The following is an 11,841-nucleotide window of genomic DNA, read 5'->3' on the forward strand; positions in this document are numbered from 1 at the left end:
CATGAATACGGGCATAAAGCCATGAATACAGGCATAAAGCCTTTCGCAGTACTGCTAAAACAATACCCTATTGGCATGCCAAACTATCCAAACCAATCTTGTTAGGTATACTAGGGCACATAATATCATTAAATGTTCATAAGTTTTATTATTTCATTTTATGTTCCAATTATCGTTCATAGTATTTTAATTTTATTTATAGTAGAAGCATAAATCTTCAAATCTCATTTTTATATAATTTATGCATTCATCATACCATTCACGTTAATTGTAATTTACATCAATCGATTTTCATGTACCATTTGTACATCGAAATATTTCCATTTCTCTCATGATGAGAGCAATTAATCCCATTCACACATCCATGTGATTCATCTAATCGTTACAATATTTATATGAATTAGTATTCACATTATTACCTCTCATGTACCAATTTTTGTACAAGGTATTATAATCCTATTTGAAACAAAGACGTAAATCCTAATGATAACTTTATCTCATTTATACTCTAAACAATCCATTTGTGTTAATTACATTTTATATTTCAAGTTGTATTACTTATGTAATATGTGTCATTTTGTTTACTATTCACCTTACTAGTCAACCAAAATGTTGACCTTTTTATACTTAATGGATATATTAATTCTAATTACACCAAGATCCCACATTTTGAGTTTTACATTTACTAGTATTAATTGCCAATTGCAATTTAAAGTCCCCTAGATGCATTTCTAATTTCAAATTTTGAATTTCAAGTTTTGGTGTCACTATTCACCCCATTGGTCAACAAAAATGTTGACTTTTGCATAGACAATAGGTACATTGGTTTTAACACTCCCGATGTACCACATTTTGCATTTAAAACTTGTTGGAATCAATTACCAAATCCATTTCCAAGCTTATTTCAAGTTTTTATGTCACTATTCACTTCATTAGTCAACTAAAATGTTGACTTTTGCATAGAAAATATGTACATTGACTTTGGCACTTCAAACATACCACATTTTTCATTTAAAACTTGTTGGTTTTGGTCACTTTCTCAAAGCTTAGGTCATTTTGGCAAAATTGCCAATTTTCGGTTTTGGTGCTCCGAAGATGCACTGTTTCATTGGTCGATTTACTGTTGGAATTTGACAAAACTTCCTTCATAGAAAATGTTCCTTATTTTGTCTAGTTGAATTTCTTTTTTTGAATCACTCCATTTGGAGTTTTTTAGCTCAAGTTATGGCCAAAATAAGTTTACTGTTCACTTGAAAAGTTCCTTCTTAAATTTTGGGTTTTGGCAGATTTTGGTCCAACTTTGGTCAGTAATTTGACCAAGTTAAGTTCATAATTTGGTCTAACTTTCTTCATATGAAATGTTCTACCATGCCTTAGGTTTCCATCGGTTCAAGAATCGCTTAAATCCGAGTTTTCTAGAGAGAGTTATAGCCATCCAAACATTACTGTTCAAATGTAAATCTGCAGAGTTGCAGGTTTGATAACTCAACTTTGTTCAATAATTTGAATGGGTTAATGGCATAATTTGGGGTAGGTTTCTTCATGAAAGTTGTTTTTCTATATCATATCTTGTTGCTGTAAAACTTTCAGGTCAATTTGACCATTCTACAGTGAGTTATGGCGAAATGAACAGTTTCATTTGGTCATTCTGCAAGGGCTATTTGCAGGGTATCCGGATTGGGGCCAATTTTTGGTCCTCTTGCTTTGGTCTTTTGGGCATGGTTTCTTCAGCAAAAATGTGCCATTATAAGCCTAGTTTCATGTCCAATTGGCCAAACACCAATTGGACCTACAATTCAAAGTTATGGCTGTCTAAGTGGACTGAAATTTCAGTCATCATTCTGCACCCTCTAGGCAGCACACTCATTCCCTTTGCCATGCTTTATTTCAGTCCCAATTAAGGTCAAATTCCTTCAAATGGTCACTAATTGACCATTAGGATGTTCTTTAACAATTTCATAAGCCAAGCCAATTTTCACTCCCCAAAACCCTAGCTTCACATTATAATTTCTACAAGATGCCTTAGTTAGCATACCAATTCATCATCCATATATATATATATATATATATATATATATATATATATATATATATATATATATATATATCCTAAACATCATTTTTAGTCCACTCTAAGACCAACAAAACACTTATTCCTATACCTTCAATAGGGCTGCCGAATTCTCTAATGGACATACACATGAGTTTGGTTCATTTCATTCACAAATACTTGTTGGTTTCAAGTCCCTAACATAGAAAATAAAAGTTTTAAGTAGATAGGTGCACTAACCTCTTGTAGGGCAGAATTTTCCAAGCTAAAACTTCACTTTCCTTCACTTTCTAAGCTGCCAAACACTTCCCAAGAGGTAGAGACAAGTTTTTAGTGAAGGGACTTAGGGTTTTATAGTGCAAATTCATGGGAAAATGGAAGTAATTAAAGAAAACTTCCATGGAGGGTTATGGAGGAGAGGATCACGTTTTGAAGAAGAAGATGGCTGCTTGTTTTTGGTCTTCCTTGGTCTTTATTTATCTCTTTTATTAATTAGTCAAATGGTTACTTAATTGTGATTGGTTATGGCTTTTAAATGACATCATCAAGATGTCATAAATAAGCCTTTTTCCTCATTTTCTTTTCTTTTCTTCACTACTCATTTTCAATTTAATTTCTAGTAATGTTTATTCATATTTTGAGTCATAATAATTATTTACTCAACTGGACAAGTCGGCCAAAAATCACCTCCGAAGGCGAAATGACCAAAATGCCCTCCGTTTGGCTTAACGGGTTAAAATTGTCTGTACCGATTGAAAAATTTTTCTAAATATTTTCTTGGCATTCTAATGCTATAGGAACCTCAATGACCCTTCTCTGAAGTCCCAAAAATTATTTTATGAATTTTTTCCCGGGTCTAGGGCTCCTCGTTGCGAGAACCGCAACTTACCCCTGGTTACCCATCGCTTGGGCACCGGCTCGTTTGACTTAGTTTCATTTTATTTCTAAAATTTTTACTAAATTTTTCTTGTTAATATTTGAGTTAATTATGGTTCCTCACTTTAGTTTAAATATTTTTCCGGACGTTCTAGCTGTCCGGACCGACACCGGTCACCGGAACAGTAGAATGTACAGAGTTGCTACCGGGAGGGTGTTACAACTCTTCCCCTCTTATTTAAATTTCGTCCTCGAAATTTATCCGGTGTAAATAGTCGAGGAGCTACTACCTCTTTATTTCTTCACCTTTCCGTGTTATCCTACTTTACTTTCTCCTTAGTCTCAATCCTATCCTCAAACAGTTATGTACTTATCCTTTTCCATCTTAAATACAGTCTCTTTCTCATCTCCATTCGCTATCTCATTGTCTCTTCACTCTCTTATTCGATACCTTAACCTAAAATAAACAGGAAATACAGATCTGCAATAGTGTCACCTCGACTCTTATGAATGCAATGCATGATATGCAATCTATCTAGGTCCAGAAACGCCTAAACCGTGCTCTGATACCACTAAATGTGACACCCCTAACCCGACTACAGTGTAGCCGAGGAAGTTATGCCACTCAGTGTGCCGAGCACTCTATTTTATCTTAATTCATTTTTATTCTTCCTTTTGAATATAACTTGTGAAGTATAATTTATTTAAGCCATTTATCGAAATTATAATTTATTTGAGGTTCCGAGAATTTTATAGAAAATCCGGCAAAGTACCGGCTAAAAATGGAGAAAACAGTTCTTCGGAACCGGTGAAAAACACTTCCTATGATCATATTCAATCATCTCATCACTCTCAAACTTCAATATCAAAATCTCAACAATTTTCACCATTCATTTCCCAATCATTCATCTCATGTGATATCATGTATAAATCACAGATAAACATTCACTTTTACATTCATTAATACGATTTTTCATTATTTACATGAACCTCAAAATACATTCCATAAGTTCAAATACATATGAGAAAATAGAAATTAGTTACAAAATGTCAAAATGAAACCTAGTGTCCTACCAATGCACTGTGGATGGTGAGGTAACACGGGCACTATGCAGAACTGTGAACTGCCTTACCGAATCTGTGGTCTACTGGGCCCTCTGTCCAAATCTTCAGTACCTACGCGTTGCAAAAGCGACGCGCTAAGCATAAAGCTTAGTGGTGCCAATAATACAAGAAAATATAATATGCAAATAAAAATCATAATTTCTTAGCCATTGTGTTCATAAGAACTGAATAATTACCAACTTAATGTTTAGTCGAGGGCTAATTACGTTTTATGATATTAACTTCTTCATGCCTTTTGTTAATTATTTTCTTCATGATCTTGAGTTTCTTTGTATTCTATCATAATCATTCCTGATATTTAATTTTCGTATTTTCTTTAACAATCAGTTCAATTACAGTTATACTTTTCCATGCCCAAGTAACCTATACTGAACGACTGGACTGGATAACGGGTCGTTGGCGCTGGACATCGCGGTGCCTCGGGCCATCATACCATGGGACGCAGAACGTCAACCACGTATGCAGTCAGTATGGCTAAAAAGCCATGATATCACATGATCGGGCATAGAAGCCATGAATACTGGCATAAAAGCCATGAATACGGGCATAAAGCCATGAATACAGCATAAAGCCTTTCGCGATCGCTAAAACAATACCCTATTGGCATGCCAAACTATCCAAACCAATCTTGTTAGGTATACTAGGGCACATAATATCATTAAATGTTCATAAGTTTTATTATTTCATTTTATGTTCCAATTATCGTTCATAGTATTTTAATTTTATTTATAGTAGAAGCATAAATCTTCAAATCTCATTTTTATATAATTTATGCATTCATCATACCATTCACGTTAATTGTAATTTACATCAATCGATTTTCATGTACCATTTGTACATCGAAATATTTCCATTTCTCTCATGATGAGAGCAATTAATCCCATTCACACATCCATGTGATTCATCTAATCGTTACAATATTTATATGAATTAGTATTCACATTATTACCTCTCATGTACCAATTTTTGTACAAGGTATTATAATCCTATTTGAAACAAAGACGTAAATCCTAATGATAACTTTATCTCATTTATACTCTAAACAATCCATTTGTGTTAATTACATTTTATATTTCAAGTTGTATTACTTATGTAATATGTGTCATTTTGTTTACTATTCACCTTACTAGTCAACCAAAATGTTGACCTTTTTATACTTAATGGATATATTAATTCTAATTACACCAAGATCCCACATTTTGAGTTTTATATTTACTAGTATTAATTGCCAATTGCAATTTAAAGTCCCCTAGATGCATTTCTAATTTCAAATTTTGAATTTCAAGTTTTGGTGTCACTATTCACCCCATTGGTCAACAAAAATGTTGACTTTTGTATAGACAATAGGTACATTGGTTTTAACACTCCCGATGTACCACATTTTGCATTTAAAACTTGTTGGAATCAATTACCAATTCCATTTCCAAGCTTATTTTAAGTTTTCATGTCACTATTCACTTCATTAGTCAACTAAAATGTTGACTTTTGCATAGAAAATATGTACATTGACTTTGGCACTTCAAACATACTACATTTTTCATTTAAAACTTGTTGGTTTTGGTCACTTTCTCAAAGCTTAGGTCATTTTGGCAAAATTGCCAATTTTCGGTTTTGGTGCTCCGAAGTTGCACTGTTTCATTGGTCGATTTACTGTTGGAATTTGACAAAACTTCCTTCATAGAAAATGTTCCTTATTTTGTCTAGTTGAATTTCTTTTTTTGAATCACTCCATTTGGAGTTTTGTAGCTCAAGTTATGGCCAAAATAAGTTTACTATTCACGTGTACTGTTCCTGCTGAAATTTTGGGTTTTGGCAGATTTTGGTCCAATTTTGGTCAGTAATTTGACCAAGTTAAGTTCATAATTTGGTCTAACTTTCTTCATATGAAATGTTCTACCATGCCTTAGGTTTCCATCGGTTCAAGAATCGTTTAAATCCGAGTTTTCTAGAGAGAGTTATAGCCATCCAAACATTACTGTTCAAATGTAAATCTGCAGAGTTGCAGGTTTGATAACTCAACTTTGTTCAATAATTTGAATGGGTTAATGGCATAATTTGGGGTAGGTTTCTTCATGAAAGTTGTTTGTCTATATCATATCTTGTTGCTGTAAAACTTTCAGGTCAATTTGACCATTCTACAGTGAGTTATGGCCAAATGAACAGTTTCATTTGGTCATTCTGCAAGGGCTGTTTGCAGGGTATCCGGATTGGGGCCAATTTTTGGTCCTCTTGCTTTGGTCTTTTGGGCATGGTTTCTTCAGCAAAAATGTGCCATTATAAGCCTAGTTTCATGTCCAATTGGCCAAACACCAATTGGACCTACACAGCCAAAGTTATGGCTGTCTAAGTGGACTGAAATTTCAGTCATCATTCTGCACCCTCTAGGCAGCACACTCATTCCCTTTGCCATGCTTTATTTCAGTCCCAATTAAGGTCAAATTCCTTCAAATGGTCACTAATTGACCATTAGGATGTTCTTTAACAATTTCATAAGCCAAGCCAATTTTCACTCCCCAAAACCCTAGCTTCACATTATAATTTCTACAAGATGCCTTAGTTAGCATACCAATTCATCATCCATATATATATATATATATATATATATATATATATATCCTAAACATCATTTTTAGTCCACTCTAAGACTAACAAAACACTTATTCCTATACCTTCAATAGGGCTGCCGAATTCTCTAATGGACATACACATGAGTTTGGTTCATTTCATTCACAAATACTTGTTGGTTTCAAGTCCCTAACATAGAAAATAAAAGTTTTAAGTAGATAGGTGCACTAACCTCTTGTAGGGCAGAATTTTCCAAGCTAAAACTTCACTTTCCTTCACTTTCTAGGCTGCCAAACACTTCCCAAGAGGTAGAGACAAGTTTTTAGTGAAGGGACTTAGGGTTTTATAGTGCAAATTCATGGGAAAATGGAAGTAATTAAAGAAAACTTCCATGGAGGGTTATGGAGGAGAGGATCACGTTTTGAAGAAGAAGATGGCTGCTTGTTTTTGGTCTTCCTTGGTCTTTATTTATCTCTTTTATTAATTAGTCAAATGGTTACTTAATTGTGATTGGTTATGGCTTTTAAATGACATCATCAAGATGTCATAAATAAGCCTTTTTCCTCATTTTCTTTTCTTTTCTTCACTACTCATTTTCAATTTAATTTCTAGTAATCTTTATTCATATTTTGAGTCATAATAATTATTTACTCAACTGGACAAGTCGGCCAAAAATCACCTCCGAAGGCGAAATGACCAAAATGCCCTCCGTTTGGCTTAACGGGTTAAAATTGTCTGTACCGATTGAAAAATTTTTCTAAATATTTTCTTGGCATTCTAATGCTATAGGAACCTCAATGACCCTTCTCTGAAGTCCCAAAAATTATTTTATGAATTTTTTCCCGGGTCTAGGGCTCCTCGTTGCGAGAACCGCAACTTACCTCTGGTTACCCATCGCTTGGGCACCGGCTCGTTTGACTTAGTTGCATTTTATTTCTAAAATTTTTACTAAATTTTTCTTGTCAATATTTGAGTTAATTATGGTTCCTCACTTTAGTTTAAATATTTTTCCGGACGTTCTAGCTGTCCGGACCGACACCGGTCACCGAAACAGTAGAATGTACGGAGTTGCTACCGGGAGGGTGTTACAGGTTGTCCAGCTTATATAAAAAAGCTGAACACTGATAAATTGGAAACTAGGTCAGAAAAGGGTCGATTTGTTGGATATCTAAAAGATAGTTTTGGATATTATTTTATTTGCCTACTTCACAAAAGGTTGTGATAAGTAGAGATGCCATATTTCTTGAACAATAGTTTGTTCAAGAAGGAGGCAAAGGAAGGCAAATAGAGTTGGAATTGGAGAATTCTAACTAATCAACAGATCAGATGGATATAGATCCATCTAGTCAACCTATACCCATTAATGAAACATCTACAGCTATTCCTCATAGAACAACCAGGGTATCTCACCCACTAGTGAGATATGGTTTCCTTCACAAAGAAGAACAAGTGTGACACCCTTTACCCGTCTACTGTGTAGCTGAGCAAGTTATGCTACTCAGTGTGCCAGAGCACCAATTCATGTTTCTATTACAATTTATCCCTTTTAATTCATTTATTTTCAATTTTTGATAAATCTGAATTTTTTTCGCAAATTTTATAGAAAATCTAGTAGAGTGTCGGCTATAAATTGGAAAAACAGTTCTTCTGAACCTGCTTAAAAACACTTCCAACATAATTTCTAAATCCAAACTCTATTATACACATTCAAGTCAATCTCAAAATCTCAATCTCAAGTCACAACACTATTTTCAGAAATTTTTCTTTTCACTTCATTGCTGAAAGCACATTCATAAATATTTCTCAATATAATATACAGAAAATTCCAATAATATGAAATTTCATATATTTACATCATTACATAATTACAAGAGTTTATAGTTACAACCTAAAACTAATACAAAATGCAAAATATAAAATGCTACCTAAAATCCTAATGTCCTACCATATGCACTGCAGAGGTGAGGTGACTCTAGACTCTGGATGCGACCAAGGCTCACCTGTCGATGTCCTGTGGGCTCCCGATTAGGTCTCCGATTACTGCGCGTGGCAAAAATGACGCGCTAAGCAATTCTGCTTAGTGGTGATAAAATAAAATAAAATAAAATAAAATAAAACAAAGTATGCAGAATGTATGTTTACATTTTTTAGTAGACTTAATTTCTGATATTATTTGCAGTATTATTCAATTAAAATTTGGTAAAGTTTATTATCATTGCCCGAGTAACCTATATCAGTTGACTAGACTGGATAAACAGGTAAACAGGCTCAGGGTACTAAGTACCTCGGACCATCACACCATCAGTCACAATGTGTCTCCCGGTGTGCAATAGAACAGCTAATAAGCTGTAATAATTGTCAGGGTTAAAACCCAAGTATATCAACTCAAATAACATAGCAAAAGGCTATTATGTCACAGAATGGCATGGGAAGCCATGAAACACATAATGGCATGAAGCCATATGCAGTACTGCTGACAGAACCCTATTGGCATGCTAAACTATCCAAACCAATCTTGTTAGGTATACTAGGGCATTTTACACTTTTAAGTTTCACAATTTTTGAAATTTAAGTTTTAGTGTTACTATTCCATTCATTGGTCAACAAAAATGTTGACTTTTGCATAGGCAATAGGTACATTGGTTCCAATATCATCAACATACCACATTTTGCATTCAAAATTTGTTGGTATTGGTTGCCAATATCATTTCTAAGCTTAATGTTAGTTGGGCAGAATTTTTAGTTTTTATGCTTTGTGTTTACTGTTCCATTAGTCAATTTTACAGTGGGAATTTGGCAAACTGATCAACATGAAAGTTGTTTTTTATTTTGTCTAGTTGCATTTCCTTTTTTGAATCTCTCTATTTGGAGTTTTGTAGCTCAAGTTATAGTCCAAAAACCACAACTGGCCGGATTGAAATTTTGTCCAGAATTTCTAGACTGACCATATCTATAGTGTAATGAACAGTGACTGTAACTCACTTGTTGAATGTGTTCTGGTCATAATTTGGGTTAGGTTTCTTCATGAAAGTTGTTGTTCTATATCTTAGATTATTGCTGGTAAAATTTCAGGTCAATTGAACCTTTCTACACTGATTTATGGCCAAATGACCAAACACTATTCATTTGGTCATTTTGCCCAGGCAGACTGCCGGTTACCCGGATTAGGGCAAGCTTTTGGTCCACTTAGTTTGGTTTTATGGGCATGGTTTCTTCACCAAAGTTGTGCCATTATCTGTCTAGTTTCATTTCCAATTGGCCTTGCACCAATTAAACCTCTACAATTCAAGTTATGGCTGCCCAAACCTGCTGGACTCATGTCCAATTCTGCAAGTCACCAAGGGCAGCCACACCAAACCCAAATCCCATCACTCAACACACTTCATTTTTGATTTAAACATAACTAAATGGTCACTAATTGACCATTAAAACCTATTTTCACCATTAACTAATTAAGGTCTCCAATTTATGCCCAAACCCTAACCCTAATATCTTGAGTCATGCATTTACACACCTTCCATTGTCCTAAGCATCGTATTAATGTTAAAGGCAGCCAAATTGCAATTTAATTCTAAGAAATCTTCAAAACTCTACTAGGTTCAAGGCTGGCCAAAATTTTGAGATGGACATGCACAAGATATTTAGCAAATTTCTTTGCAACTTTGCACTCAATTATACTTATTCAACATAAATTAGAAGAGAAACATAAGTTTAAGTCACTAACCTCTTAGGGAGCTAATCTGAAGCTTGTAAGAACTCTTTCTTTTTAATTCTTTTTGCTTCCAAAAGACTCACCAAGATGATAGAACAATTTTTTGTGTTGCTAGGTTTGGGTTTAGTTGGGTAAAAGTGGGGGAAAATCAAGCTTGAAAAAGCTTGAAAATGGTGGCTATGGTGGAGGCTCACGGCAAAGAAGAAAGAAGAAATGAGAAGTCTGATTTTTTGTTCATTTTCCAGCCCATTTTATCTCTTTTAAATAAGTTTATGCCATGTGTCCATATTAGATAGGTTGGGAGAACTTTAATGACATCATTATAATGTCATAATGCAATTTTCTTTCATTTTCTCTCCATTTCTTGTCTAATTAATTTCAATTAAATTTTTAACAACATTTATTCATATTTTATGTTATATAAATTATTTATTTAACTGGAAAAGTTGGCCAAAAATCATCTCTGAAGACGAAATGACCAAAATGCCCTCCGTTTGGCTTAACGAGCTAAAATTGTTTGTACCTATTGAAAAATTTTTCTAAGCATTTTCTTGGCATTCTAATGCCATAAAAACCTCAATGACCCTTCTCTAGAGTCCCAATAATTATTTTATAATTTTTCCCCAGAGTCTAGGGCTCCTAGTTGCGAGAACCGCAATTTCTCACTAGGTTACCCATCGCTAGGGCATCGGCTCATTTAACTTGGTTGTATTTTATTTCTAAAATTTTTTCTAAATTTTTCTTATTAATATTTTAGTTAATTATGGTTCCTCACTTTAGTTTAAATATTTTTTTGGATGTTCTAGCTATCCGGACCAACACTGGTCACCGGAACAGTAGACTGTACGGACTAGCTAAAGTGAGGATGTTACAACAAGAGTTGTATACTCATGAAGAAGTAGATCATCGAGATGATCCACTTACCTATGAAGAAGCTATATCAGATATAGACTCTTCAAAATGGATTGATGCTATGAAATTCGAGATTGATTTCATGTATAAGAATCAAGTTTGTGATCTTATTGACCCACCTAAAGGTATTGTACCTATAGGGAACAAATGGGTTTTCAAGAAGAAAATTGGTTTTGGTGGAAAGGTAGAGACCTATAAGGCAAGGCTAGTAGCGAAAGGGTTTTGCTAAAGGCAAGGAATCGACTATAAGGAGACTTTCTCGCCTATTGCCATGCTTAAATCAATTAGGATTCTATTAGCAATAGCTGCATACTGTGATTATGAGATTTGGCAAATGGATGTCAAAACAGCTTTTCTCAATGGATACATCGAAGAAAACATTTTCATGGAACAACCTAGGGGTTTTGAATCCCAAGATGGTTCTAAGGTATGCAAGCTAAAGCGATCCATTTATGGGTTGAAACAAGCTTCGAGGAGGTGGAACATCCGTTTTGATGAAGCCATTAAATCCTTTGGTTTTATAAAAAATGAGGATGAGCCATGTGTATATAAGAAGGTTAGTGACAATGCAATCACTTTCCTTGTCTTATATGTTGATGAC

This window comes from Hevea brasiliensis, chromosome 10 (genome assembly GCF_030052815.1).
Source record: "Hevea brasiliensis isolate MT/VB/25A 57/8 chromosome 10, ASM3005281v1, whole genome shotgun sequence".
In the NCBI taxonomy this organism is placed as follows: domain Eukaryota; kingdom Viridiplantae; phylum Streptophyta; class Magnoliopsida; order Malpighiales; family Euphorbiaceae; genus Hevea; species Hevea brasiliensis.